General features: G+C 33.2%; 1 pseudogene; it reads right to left on the reverse strand.

Annotated features, from left to right (window-relative positions):
• Positions 1-2,606: 2,606 nt before the first annotated feature.
• LOC116423050 overlaps positions 2,607-15,394 on the reverse strand; it is a 68,366-nt pseudogene continuing 55,578 nt past the window's right edge.

Raw genomic sequence — 15,394 nt, forward strand, 5'->3', positions numbered from 1 at the left:
GGATTATAATCAGTTCACACTTTTTTTTTTTTAACAATATTCCTCCACTTTTTCTTCTAAAAAGAATCCTTCAACCCCTTACAAACACAATATTCTGGAGGCTTGCCTCTATACTTTTAATATTCCATTAGTACTAGCACAAAAAATCTGAAGCCAAGAAAAGAAAAAGCACATAATATATGCATTAATTCTTGTTAAGCTATAAACACACCACACAGAAGGTCACACCATACATTAATCAATTTATTTATAACCAAATTCACCCATATAAGGTGAATCCACCTATAAATTGTCATCTTTTTGTCTCATTTTATTTGAAAGTGGGTCTCCCTTTCTCAACCAGGCTGAAAGTGAATGACTACTCATAGGCTGGATTCCAGTATAGATAAGCATTAGAATTTTGATCTACTCTGTACCAACTTGACCATATTAAGCCCTTCTTACGCAGCCTAGTGCTCTTCTATTCCAAAACGTTCGTCATATTTATGCCAGACTTAGAATGGACATCAAGACCTTAGTCCTATTGCAGAATTCCTGAAAATCAGGCAATCCACTGACCTCAACCTCCTCCAGCATCAAGGCCTGCACTTGAAGCGTGGATAATTTTATTTAAAAAAAAAAAAAACATTTTTGACAAAATTTTGACAAATATGAGGACTGTTCATGTTTTCTAATTTAATCTCAAGCAGATAAAAGCTTTAAAAATACTATCAACATTTTTTCTTGTCTTTTGGAAGCTTAGCATCTCTTTAATTGGTCAAGGCTACAGAAGTTGGTGGATAAATGCCAAAACTCACAGAGATTAAGCCAGAATTATATCAAAGTATCCTAGTCATTCACAGGAAGATGCCAACAAGATAAACCCCTATAATCGAACCTCCAAGGAAATATGTGAAACAAAGCCAGAGTTGGATCCAAGCATCATTAACCTAGGCAGTAAAGAGAATATACTAATTCCAGATTAGCATAAATAATTCCAGGGTCTTTTATTTTAAGAATCTTCTTTTTAGGATTAGGGCCCAAAACAATGGGGTTTATAGAAGGATCTGAGGAGTTGAACAGTTGGTCCTGAGAAGGAGGATTCAAAACTTATTCTGGTCTTTACTTTTTCTCCTGCACTATTATAGAGCTCACTATTATATATCACTCTAACTGGGTCAGGTTAATAAACCAATATCTTACTGCTAACTGCTTTCTTTCTGCAAAAGATGGCCTTAGGTATATGTAAAGGGCTCCCTATCTGATCTCACAACTACCTGAAGCAATTAAGAGAAGCCTCTTGAACAAATATGTAGGGGAGAAATTATATGTAAATAAAGTATCAGGAAGGGGGAAGTCTTAGTGAAAGATAGTCTGTCAATCATCAGGCCTGTCCTGATCCTTCTAGCAAAAATCCCTGAAAAGGAGTCTGGCTGGGAGGTATCCATGTTGGTAATATAACACTTGCTAAGGAATTCAGGATCAAAGATATCAGGGAAATTTCTAGACAAATATAGCTCAAGAATGAAGAGCAACAAGCTATTTTATAGAAATATAGAATATTTATTTTTTATAAATAATATATTTGTCTAGAAAATTGCCAAAAACCCCAAATGAGGTCACAAAGAATTGGACACAACTGAAACAACTCAACAACAATATTAATATTTTGTGAGTATGTAAATATATATATATATATAGAGAGAGAGAGAGAGAAAATTAGAATTTGTATATACTTTGAAAACTATAAATTTATAAAATTGTGATCATAGATCCAAGGCAGAAAGGACTATCATAGGTCATCTAAGCCAACTTCCTTATTGTAAAGAAAACTCACTATTGGGACAACAGAAATTTAGTGATTTGCAAAAGGTAGGATTAGAACCAAAATCTTCTAATTCTAGAACCAGTGCTTTTTCTTCTGTACTGTTCTGCCTTCATTATAATCCTGACAACAAAAACAAAACAAAAGATATCATGTTTCCACGACCTATTTATAACAAAAGGACTCCACATGGCTTGGTTATTAATTAATTGATAACCCCTACAGAAACATTTTCTAACATGTTCTGTGCATAGACATGTACCTAGGATGATGTAGGTATGCCCTAGAATATATTATTGTCTCAAAAAAGTGTCAAATTGCTACTGCTGCTCCCTTTTCATATTGTTTCTTTGGCCCCAAAATTAGTCATTATATTTTCATAGCATTAAGTTTAGGTTTGTTATTGTTTCCATTTATACAGCTGCAGTCATTTTCAGTTTTCCTGGTTTTCCTTGCCTCATTTTGCATTAGTTCACTTAAATCATCTTATGCTACTCTTATTATTCAATCATGGTCATTGTTTCTAACACCACAGTAATATTTCACTACTTTGTGTACTTATGTACAATTAGTTTAGCCATTCTTCAATCAATAAGTCTAATTCTTAAACAACAAGATATTTGACTTGAAGGGAAAACTATCTAGGATCAATTTTTATACTAATTTATCCCTACTGAGAGACAGAGATTGCTCTACATGTAAGAGCTATTTAAAAAAAAAAAAGTTATAAAATTGTCCTTGTTTATACAATGATAAAAGAAAACATTGGAATTATCCAATCAAACAAAGTATGCAAGGATTTTGTGGGATGTTAAACAGTGAGAACAAAATAACTTACTGGAAAATAAAGATAAAAGTTGAACGAGCCTGGTCACTTATGGAGAAAGGGATATTTTCACAGAACCAGTTCAGTTTTTTCCCCTTCCATTTCTCCATTTGATGTTAATAAAAAAAACATGCCATGAGCCATTTAGTTACAAAAAATATACATTATGCCTGTTCACATACCTCAGTCACTTTATAAACAATAAAGGAAAGGTGGAAGTGAATCAAAGAAGAGAAAACTACATTGCAGTAGACAGGATGTGGATGAACCAAATTTTGGTTTCTAATTGTGAATGTATTGTTTTCCTTGGGAGCACAGTTTTGGAGTAAAATTGCAGGTTCTTTTTTAATAAATGCCTCCTGTCTCCTACTAGAATACATTAATTGTATCTTCATCCTCCATTTCCAATTGTGCATATGTGTCTGTTTCATTGATTGGTTGTCCATCAAATCAGAAACCGATCTGCCTCGTTGACAAACCCTGTCATTCACACTAGGCTTTCATTAGTTTACTAAGTGATGTGCATCTCTTAATTTAAAATTGCACCACCAACCCATCCTACCCTGCCACCTTCAAAATAATGTGGTCATTGTTTTAAGTCTTGATTCCTTCCTTAGGCTTTTTTTGTTGGCCATGGTGAGTCCAGGAGTATCCTCAGTCACCATTTCACAAAAGAGGTACCAAGTTGGACTGCTCGAAGGTAATGGGAGGAAGGGGGACAGAAGAAGGAACAGGAGGTGGAGAAGGAGGAAGATGATGTTGGTGATGGTGAGAAAGAGGAAGAGAAGAAAAAGGAGGAGGAGAAAAAAGAGCAGTCCAAATCTTTATTACAAAAAATACTATTATAAATGTTTTGGTATCTGTGGAATCTTTCTTTTCATTATTGATCTTCTTGGAGCATAGGCTTAATATTGGGATCTCTGGTCAATAAGTATGGATATATTAGTCAATTTCTTATCCTAACTCCACATAGCTTTTAGGAATTTATCAAAATACCAAATGTATTTCAAATTACTTTCCAAGAAAAGGCCCTCCAAAAATTTTTTTTTAAAGAAAGGCCCCAAAGTACCACAAGGTCAATTTCTTTTTTGAGACGTTAGGATGTTTTGTGGCACATTTAGCACATCTTGTGCCTACATCTATGTTTCTCTTCAATGTTCTATTGATTTCCCAAGTTGGTCAAGCAGCCTTTAGAGGGCACCATTTTCAATTAACTTTCCTTGCATTTAACTTCCCATATTGACCTATGGGGGCAGAAATTCTTCATGAATAAAAAAGATGGTGTCAATTTCTTATAGAGTCCTGAAACATTTTCCCCTTGAATTTAATGAGAAAAATAATAATGCCTTCTGTAAACTTCCAGGCTCTGGTAGTTCTGCAAACTCATAAATACTGACATTCTTCATGTCAAGGAATAACAGGTTATATAACAAAATAGAAAACAAGAAACCAGAGAAAGATAATGATAATTAGAACAGCTCTATTTTAACATTTATCTAATAAGCATCTTAAATTTATAAATTAGAAGGTCACCATCTTAAATGAAAGAAATGGAATAATAATCATAATGAGGCTCCAAATTGCATTTTATACTTCAGTGATAATCCCACACAAATCAACCGTTACTAGCAATTACTGATAATTTATTTTTCTTAACAGCCTGAAAAAAATTGAAGAGAAATTAATGATTGAAAGTTTGATTTACCAAAAAAAATAAATTAACTAAATTGTTTATATAGTACTAAGCAAGTCTGATATAAAGCTTCCCAAGAACCATGATATTAATCTGCCCAAGCACTAATTAGATTTTTGAACACCAGATTAAAAGAGAAATCCAACAAGTTTGAGGAATTAGCGATAACCAGAAAACTTTGTATAATGTAACTATTATCTCTGGATACATGCACCCCAGTTGAAGTCATTGAATTCTTCCATAATTGAAATCCTTTCAGGATCTCCCTAGGCCTCCAGGGAATCCTAGCTCCTATTGCTAAGCCCCCACTATAGGCTACCAGACATCTCTAATGTTAACTATTTACATGCCCAGAATTCAATCAATTGCTTGATGCCAGATTCTATAATACCCTCTGTCAAAAATGTTTCTTTCCTTTTCTTCCTAAATCATATATAATTAATGATTTTTCCCCCTAATCATAACAGCTGGCTTCTTTTCTTAAATCATAGAGTTGGCAGTTGACCTTGGGACATGGATAGTTTTCCTCTAGAGCAAACCATGAAAATTTTCCTGGAACTGGATTCCAATTCAGAAATAAATGCTGTGATCTTCACTGCTAAGTCAAGCTACTTCTCTCTAATGCAATTTCTATCTCATTTTTAAGAAGGACAGGTGTTATCACATAGTGGATAGAGAGCTTAGCTCAAAGTAAAAAAGATGTTGGTTCCCAAATCTCTTCTAATACATGATACTTTACAATCTTCAGTCCTCTCTCAGTCCCCTCTTTAGAACAACAAGTTGCACAGAAGGTATTTTTCTATAATGGTAGAAAAAAATTACTCAACAAAAACTCCCAGCATAAATGAAATTGTAGACCCTGTCCCCCTCCAAAATATTTTAAAACTTAAAACATATTCTCACTTGTTTCATATTTAGCTTTTAGGACCCTTAAGAGAATTGATGAGATGATTCTGTATAATATGATGAAAGCTAACTTGGAGTGTTGCCTTTGGAAGTAGCAATAAAGAGGTGATACTGAGACAGAATCCCCAACAGTTGGCTATTTATTGGGTGTGGGTGCAAGGGATAGAGAACATCCAAGGATTAACCTTTGATGATTGGGAAAATAGTGAGGTTCTTTGCTATGAGCAAACATATAGGGAGGATAATGGAAAGATGAGTATATTGAGGAGAATAATAAATTTAGTAACATATCCATGATTAATCATATTGGTTATTGTAGAGCCAACCCTACAATGAAGATCATCTAACTTCATTGCTAGGACTCTTGCTACTATAAAAATGATTCCTTCCCAGTCAATATGAGTTTAATCAGTTAAAAAGCCATTAAATCTTTTGGGCTACTCAAGATGAAGGTTGTGTGTAAAACAAAAAGAAACCATTCTTCAGCACCATGATAGTATATATTTTTTTTAAAAAATGATAATGAGCAGATGCAAAAATTCTTCTACCGCCAATCAAGAAATAAAATGTTCTTAACATTTATACAATGAAGAATGGATTTTCCCTGAATGCAGAACTCTTAAAAATCTCCTCCCAGGGAAAGGGGAAAAAATATATGCAAAAATATTTGTAGCAGCCCTATTTATAGTGGCAAGAAACTGGAAACTGAGTGGATGCCCATCAGTTGGAGAATGGCTGAATAAATTGTGATATATGAATGTTATGGAATATTATTGCTCTATAAGAAGTGATCATCAGGATGATTTTAGAGAGGCCTGGAGAAGATTACATGAACTGATGCCAAGAGAAATCAGCAGAACCAGGAGAACATTGCACATGGCAACATCATTATTATACAATGATCAATTCTGATGAATGTGACTCTTTCCAACAATGAGATGATTGATGCCAGTTCCAATGATCTTGTGATAAAGAAAGCCATCTACACCCAGAAACAGGACTGTGGGAACTGAGCGTGGATCACAACATAATATTCTCACTCTTAAAAAGGAAAAAAAAATCCCCTCCCACAAAGAACAGTAGCCATCTGAAGTTATCATAAGATTAAGCACTGAAAGTAGTTGGGGATGAGATCAATCAAGATAGTACTATAAACTTTTCATCCTTTCTCTGGTCAAAAACTCTAAAGCAAAGGAAAAAGCTTGAGAACACTAAGGGTGGAAAGAAGGGAGTTAGAGACTCAACCTTCATGACAATACTCCAGTTCAAGAGGATTTTAATCAAAACTCTGAGACTCCTACAATCTAGATTAGCTAATTTCAGCCTTCCTAGCGTTTCCCTCTTCCTACCAAGAATAAAAGATGCAATTCGACATCTCCTTTATCCAACTACCCAATTCCTATTAAAGGTTTGTCAATAAGAAGAAAAAAGGGTGTTCCTCCTTACTCTCAGCACAAATGTAGGAAAGAGCATGGTACAATCAAGAGAGAATTGGATTTGTCATGATAGGATCTGAGTTCAATCCCAACTCTTCTAATCATGACTTGTTTGGCCTACAGCAAGTCATTCAATCATTTTAGGATTATATTTTTCTTTGATATGAAATAAAAGCCTTGTCCAATGCATTACTTTTGAGGCTCCTTCCAATTTGAAACCTATAATATTATAATACCCAACATTGCATATCCTTAAATTCCTCAATTCCAAAGAACTCTAGCTTTTTCCTTCCTTCAGCCACTCAGTGGACCCCATCATTCTTTTGAACTCTGCTATCTCCAAGATCCTGAAGTTCAAAATTCTTTTCTGACCCTAATCTCTTGTCTTTCTATCTCTTTCACAAAATCTGCTATTTGTCCTCATTCTCCAGTTCTTTACCCTCAAATGTCCTTATTCAGCCAGTTAATCACTCCTAATCTGCTTAGATTCCTATACTCTTTAAGCATTCCACTGTTGTCACACTACCAATCCCAAATGTAGAGTAATTCCTATCATCTAATTTCTCCCATGCTGCTCTTGGGCTGCTAAACAATGCTGAAAAAAGTTATGAAACTAAGCAGATTTCATTTCTTCTCAGTCTGTGCTGATATGATAATGATAAACTCATTAGAACTCTTACTACTACTCAGCAAATTTTTTTTTGATTCAGAAATTAAAAGACCCTGTCATATTTCCCATAATGATTGTTCAAAATCCTCTTCTTCCTTCTCAAACCTCCAACCCAATTTCTGCCTCCAACATTCTCTTTTTTTTTTAAATTAAGTGATTTGACATAAATTTGTTCAACAACAAATAAGCAAATAAATTTCAAAATTAGGAAGAGGACATGAAGTTCATAATATTGAAAAATGCACATACAAATAAATTATTGGGGTTACAACAATTAAGAAAATGCCTCTCAAACACTGGTTCTTTTCATTTTTGTTTATCTTTGCCAATTTGTGTGTTTTCAAATGATCATATATGTATTGTGTCATTTTGAAAATTATTATTTATGTCTTTTGTTGTTGTTGAGGCAACTGGAGTTAAGTGACTTGCTTAGGATCACACAGCTAGGAAGTGTTAAGTGTCTGAGGCCAGATTTGAACTCAGTTCCTCCTGACTTCAGGACTGGTTCTCAATATAAAACCAGGGCCACCTAGCTGCCCCTGTTTATGTCTTTTTTGACTACCTATCATGAATAGCGTTTGGTGTCATATACTTGTGCCAGCTCAGTTTATATCTTGGATATCGTATTTTTATACCTTTGAAATGCAGTACAAATACTTTTCTATTCCACTCTTTTTGTTTATTCTCTTTTATTTTATTTGGATAGGAGCTTTTTAATTTTGTTCAATTACAATTATGTATTTTATCTTTGATTATCTTTTCAATTTTTTGTTTGGTTAAGAACCCCTAAAGATAGCTATGAAAGGTACTTCTTGTTGTTTCCAATAATTTTTATGATATGATATTTTATATTCATGTCTCATATTCATTTTGTTTATTATATATTAATTGTAAGATATTTCCACATAGTACTATTTAGAGGAGATAAAGTTTAGAATCAGAAAACCTGGATTCAAATTATGCCTCGGTCATTTACTACTTGTCTCTCCCTGGGAAAGTCAGTTAATCATACAAGTCAGCAGCTTCCTTATATATAAATAAAGGAGTAGGGTTAACAGAATAGTGTATTTGGCCTACTGATAAGAAGACAAACCTCAATTATTATTTTGTTTCTGGATCATTTTTTTCTCTTCAAAGTCAAATGACTTTTCCACTTGAAATGACAGAATTAAGGGAGATTAGGAATAGCAAAAATTATCTCACATAGAAGAGGAGCATAAGGAAGATTTTTTACATTGCAGGGAAAAGTGGTAGCATGGTAAGTGGAAAACAATTAATAAAAAAATTTATCGCACTCAACATGGAAGTAGGAAGGGGAAGGGCTAGAACAAAGGGTGTGAGGAATTAAGAGGGAAATTAGATTAAAGGAGTCAAAACAGACTTTTGAGAAGAGAACCCAGTTTAAAAAAAAAAAAAGAAAGAAAATAAGATTAAGGAAATACAGTTAGCAATCATAATTATACAGTTATGGAGATAAATAAAATTTTAGAAGATTAAATATGCAACAATTTTGGAGAATGTTGAAGGAAGATTATACCTTTTTACTAGGCTGTACATAACATCTTCACAAAAACTGATCATAGATTAGGATAAAAACCTCACAAATGCATAAAGGTAGAAACATTAAATTAATCCTTTTCAGGCTATAATGCAATGGAAATTGAAGTCAACAAAGAGCCTTTGAAACATAGATTAAAATTAATTAGAAACTAAATAATCTAATCCTTAATGGATGAGTAGGTTTAAAAAAACAAATCGAAGAAACAATCAATAAATTTCATTAAAGATAATGACAACAAAGAAATAACATACAAAAAATAACATACAAAAAAAGAGGTACTGGAGGGGAAATTTACATCTCTAAATACTTAAATCAATAAGAGAGAAAGAGCAGATCAATGAATTGGGCATGAAAATTAAAAAGAACTTTAAAAAGAACAATTTAGTAATCCCCAATCAAATACCAAGCTGGAAATCCTGAAAATTAAAGGAGTGAATAATAAAATTGAAAACTGAAAAATAAACATTCAACTAATAAGTAAACTAATAATAATTAATAAAACTAATAAGTAAAACAAATAGATCTGGCTTTAAGTAAACAATTGAATAATTTGATTTTTTTAAAAGAAAAAACCCTGTATAAAAAAATGGAATTGTGAATGAATATTGAAAGATGAAATCAAAGCAATTATTTAAAACTATTTTATTAATAACATGTAAATAAAATTAAAAACCCAAGTGAAATAGATAAATATTTACCAAAAATTAAAAATTTCCCAGATTAACGAAAGAAAAAATTGAATGCCTCATTAATTCTATTTTAGGAAAACAGATTAAACAATCCATAAACAAGTTCCCTAAGGAAAAAAAATCCAAGTACTTATAAGTGAATATCAAATATTTATAGAACAACTAAATCATATACTATATAAGCTATTTTTAAAATAAGTAAACAAGAAATCCAACTGTTGCAAACAGAACCAACAATTCTAGAGAACAATTTGGAGCTATGCCCAAAGGGCTATGAAATTACATGCATCCTTTGATGTTTTGTCTGTTTCCCAGAGAGATCCCAAAAAGAGGAAAAGAAACTTATTTGTACAAAAGTATTTGTAGCACTTCTTTTTGTGGTAGCAAAGACTTGGGCATTGTGGGGGTGCTCAAAGATTGTAGAATTGCTGGACAAGATGTGACATTGTGATTGTAATGAAATACTATTGTGCTATAAAAAAATAATGACCAGAATGATTTCAGAAATTTTGGAAAGATTTACACAAACTGATACAAAGTGAAGTGAGCAGAATCAAGGGATAACTGTACACAGTATCAGTAATATTGCATGATGATCAACTGTGAATGACTTAGCTATTCTCAGCAATACGTTGATCCAAAATAATTTCATTTACTCATGATGAAAAATGCTGTTCACATCTAGATAAATCACTGATGGAGTCTGGATGCAGATTGGAAAATACTATTTTTCACTTTCTTAATTTTTTCATATTTTTTCCTATTGATCTTTCTTTTTTTCATAAGACTAATATGGAAATATATTTTACATGTTTGCACATGTATACCATGTCACATTGTTTACCATATTAGGAAAGGGAGAAGAAAAAGATGGGGAAAATTAGAACTCAAATTGTCTTTACATATCATTGGAGAAAATAAAATACTATTTAAAAAGGGATCCCCAATTCTTTCTATGACCCAAGTATGGTTTTGATATCTGAACCAGGAAGAACAAAAACAGAAGAAAAAAATAGACCAATTTCACCAATGAATATTGAGGCAAAAAGTCTAAATAAAACACCAAATATATTGCTTTTTCAGATATATATCACAAAGATACCACGCTATAACTAAGTTGGATTTATAGCAGGAATGCAAAACTGACTCAATATTAGGAAAACTATAAGCATAGTTGACCATTTCAATAACAAAAACAAAAAATGTTAATAAATGCAGAAAAATCTTTTTATAAAATATAATTGCCATTCCTATTAAACTCACTAGCATTCATTAAAATAAACATTTTCATTATTTTTGTTGCTCATCTGATTATGCTAATGATTTTTATGGGTTAAAAGGCATGATCTGTTTTATGACAACGGCTTTTCAAAATGTTTACACAAACAGAATTAAGTGACTTGTGCAGGGTCATATAGTTAATAAGTGTTTGATCCTGGATTTGAACTCATAAAAGGGAGTCTTCCTGATTCCAAACCCAGAGTTCTGTTCACTGTACCACCTAACTTCCCCATTATACAAATATTACAATAAGTATCATAATATTATGATTGTGGTGCCTTCTTCCCCACAGAACCCCCCATTTAGATTTTTTTTTCTTTTTTTTTCTCCCATTCTAATGGACATAAGATTATGGCTATATTGATATGTACTTCTTGATTTGTTTGGAAATCTGTGAATCTTTTCATGTAATAATTAAAAATTCATAGCTTTAGAAAATGGCTCCATTAGGGAATGGGTATTAATGATATAGGCATACATACATATGTTCATATAGTGTCTAGATATCTTCTTTTATCTGATATGTTTGTCATAACTGTATCAACTACTTTCTTTTAATTTTAAAGGTTATCATTTTGTTCAGCAAAATCTTTGTTGCCCTTATATAATATATTGATTTTTGATTCAAATAATTTATTACTTTTGTTTGATTACCAAAAAGCTTCCCTTCTTAATAGTTAAAATATATGTGTTTATATGCACGTGGGTGTGTATAAATGTTGTTCTCCAGCCCTCCCTCTATTGTGGCTTCAAGCAGTCAGAAACAATATAGAGAGTTTTTCTTGGATTTCTCTGATTTCTTATCATGCCTACAAAACTCTAGCCATTAGTTGTGGGGAGTAAGGTTGCTATGTAAAATGTAATTCAAATACCAATTACTCCTAGGAAAACAAGAGTTTCATGTCCAAAAAGACACACCTCTCCCTTCTTTCACCCCTTAAACATTAACAGGTGTGGTTCCTTCATCACTCCTCACTTAATGTCATTCAAATTTCAGTCCAGAGGTCTCAGCTCTGTTGTTATTCACCCTCATTACATAATTGACCTAATTCTTTATGTGCCCATTAGAAGTTCCAGTGAATCAACTACTGCACAATAGTCTGGGTAATAGTTCTATAGGACTTAAATCTTAGTTGCAGTTCATTCTTTAGTTGCCTTAACCTGGGCCTTTCTATTAGTGAATCCAGATGAATTAACACTTCAAGATCTCAACCTGTGTCTCATAATCCTTAAAATAAAATGCTTGTGCAAAAATTGCAAAGCCTAAAGACAACCTGGAGCTAGCAAAGATATTATTAAATATTGGTGAGGGATCCATCCTTGAACCTAAGCTGCTCACTACCTAATTGCCAACCAGCCTAAGGTGTAGCTTTCTCTATTTTTATTTATAGCTTCTGTCTATCTTCAGTAGCTTAATCCCTGAAAAAATAAACCCTTGAAATAGAGTATTCCTTTTGCTTCCTGTATTTTAAAATAAGTTTATATCACAGATTCAATTAGAGTAGATTATAGTGTAAGGCATGAAGTATGAATCTAAATCTGCTTTTTAATATGTTGCTACCCAATTTTCCCAATAATGTTTTATTGAATAGCAATTTTGTTTTTATATTTGAAGGCAAGATTTATCAAATACTAATTGCATAAATCTACATATATTATATATATACATAATCTATATATGTATGTACATGCATACATATGCATATGAATATGTGGTTCTATTTATAACTTTTTTTTTTAATCTGCTCCATTGACCTATTATCAGTATTTGAGTATTTTTTAATTATTGGGGTTTTTTATATGGTTTCAAATGTACTAAAGAAGAGTATATTCTAGTTCACAAAGGAGACCCAAGCCAATTGTCAGAGATTCCTTCACTTCGTTGTCTTCAATACCTTTAGTATTCCTTGTTTTCATTTATTCTGTTTCTTTTCTTCCCCTTCTGTCTCAAAGGAACAAGTCACCCAACTACTCATTAAGACTAACATCTCCTTCACCCTTCCATTCATTCTTTTCCCTCCTTCTGTACCTTGCTTTAAGAATCATTAGCACTCTCATAGATCCCTCCCTTTCAATTAGCTTCTTCATCTCTAATCAGTGGAGCACTGGTAAATGTTTAACAGCCAGTTCTGTGGTGGAGAGAGAGAGGGAAGTACTTAGAACACAATTTCAAGTTTGATATTCATTTAAAAGTTTAATCTTTATTTTACATTTGATCTTCAATTATGTTTCTCCATTATTTTATTAAATCTAGATAATCCACATAACCATAAATAAAGTCCTGATTTGTAGTGATTGCTGATATCCAAAGTGTAAATATTTAAACTGAAAATTTGTCAATCAGCCGGTTTTCACCAGTTGAAGCTGGCTGCAACACATCCCTACCTTTACCTACCAATATGATGTTTACTCTCAGCCTCAAATATTCATATGGCTCTATGGTCTCATTTGTTGACATTCTCTTCAATTATGCAGATTGCAGTTTTACCTGTCCATCTTATGTACCTATTGTCCATGTCCTCCCATAAATTCTCAGAGTTCAGCCCGAGTAGTCTTCCTTTCTTGCTCATAATATCCTGAGGCTATTCCACCTCATCCATTCTTCAGATATCTCTCAAAATTATACTTAGATAATGTCATTCCCCTGGGTCATTTATAGGACAACCTTTGCTCAAGAGCCTTCCTACATTTTAAAATAAACTATAAACTCCTTTTTCCTGGCTTTGCCGATACTTCACAGACTGGTTCCAATTAATCTTTCCCACCATATTTCACACCATCCCACTTTATGAAATGTATATTGCAACCAAATTATTACAACTAAAATTACAGCTTATTCTAGTCACCTGACCACCACTCTGTCTAGTGTAGTATAGTAAGTTTTAACAGGAAATGATTGCTTAAGGGAATTTGGGAAGTCACATACAAACCATCCCAAAGATCAAAGGAGCATAATTTACAAATTGTATCTTATGTTAACCAAGATTCATATTCTCGTAATATGTGATTAATCAAAAGAAACCATTTAGACGATACTTGCCAAAGTTCTGAAGCTACATTTATCATATCCAGACAAAATCTAGACCCCCACAGCTCCAGACAGACCAGCAAAACATCAAAAAATCCTAATGACTTTGAGATGACTACTTTGAAGTTTTACTGATAACTTTAAAATGGATTGAATATCTTAACCCCAACCTAGCACAGATAGAAATTGTCCATCCCCCCCCCCACAAAAAAAAAAAAAAAAAAACTTATGGAGACTTCAAACTCCTGCCCCTACCATCTACAGCTTTCTTCTATTTCCACTTAATCCATGCTGCCAAGTGATCCCCGCACAGTCATGATTCCATGAGTGATAGTCTCTGTCTCTCTCTTCCCATTCTTTTCCCCACACTGCCTCCTGTCATCATCTTTTTTCCTGTACTCATGCTGCCATTTGCCTCTGTTCCCTTTTTACTGCTTCTTTATCTTTATGGGCTTTTAGATCCCATATCCTTTGTGCTTAATTAAAATGTAGTTACTACTCCATTTCCTGGAGATTACCCAAAGAACTGGGCATACCTACCCCTATTTTATAACTTCATAAATTATTTATCAATTCAGACTCTCTGTATTCATTTAAGCCATCCCCCATCCTTGGAATGTGCCATCTCTATACTCCTGCCTATTAAATCATTCTCTTCCTTCAAAGCTCAACTGAAGTGCTGCTTCCTCCATGAAAGCTCCCCAATCCAACCCACCCCTATATGAAAATGCTCTTCCTTTTTAAATTTTTCTTGTGATGATTTTTCTGGATTTCTCTTTCCTACTTATAATTTACCTGTGTTTAATAATTTATATTGTGTGTTTATCATATCCCTCCTATTAGAAAAGGATTTGAAGATAGGAACCATTGATTTTCAACTTTGCATCCCAAGTGCCTTACACAAAGTAGCCATTAAATAAAAGTGTGTTGAATTGCAAGATTGAATCCATCAACTTTCTCTTGTCTCTTCTTCCTTTTACCAGCAAACTAGGCGTCCACCCTTGAATCTCCTACTTCCTCCCCCCATTTATTCTTCAATCTTTCACAATCTGGAATCTGGCCACACTATTCTACTAAAAGTGCTCTCTCAAAGGTCACCAACCACCTTCTGTTTAGCAAATACAATGTTCTTTCTCACTCTTCATATTCCTTGACCTTTCTGGAGTATTCAGTGCTATTGATGAACTGCCTTCTTTCTCCCTCCTTTCCTTCTTCATTTCAGTCTATGGATCCTCTTGCCATTCTCTTAATAAGGCTATACTTTAAGGTTTTTATCTGTTCCCTCTTCTCTGTATATTCTTGGCAAACTTAGCCAAACTTAGTATTATGCAAATGATTTCCATATTCTTTCTTGAGATTTAGACCTCGGTATTCTTCACAAGCATCTTAAGTTCAACATTTTTTAAAACAAATTCACTTTCCCTCCTTTGAAGGCTGTTCTTCCAACTAACTTTCCTCTTCCTTTAAAACAAAGAAGAAGGTTTGGGTTTTTTTGATCTC

Source organism: Sarcophilus harrisii, chromosome 1, assembly GCF_902635505.1.
Source record: "Sarcophilus harrisii chromosome 1, mSarHar1.11, whole genome shotgun sequence".
Taxonomy (NCBI): Eukaryota; Metazoa; Chordata; class Mammalia; order Dasyuromorphia; family Dasyuridae; genus Sarcophilus; species Sarcophilus harrisii.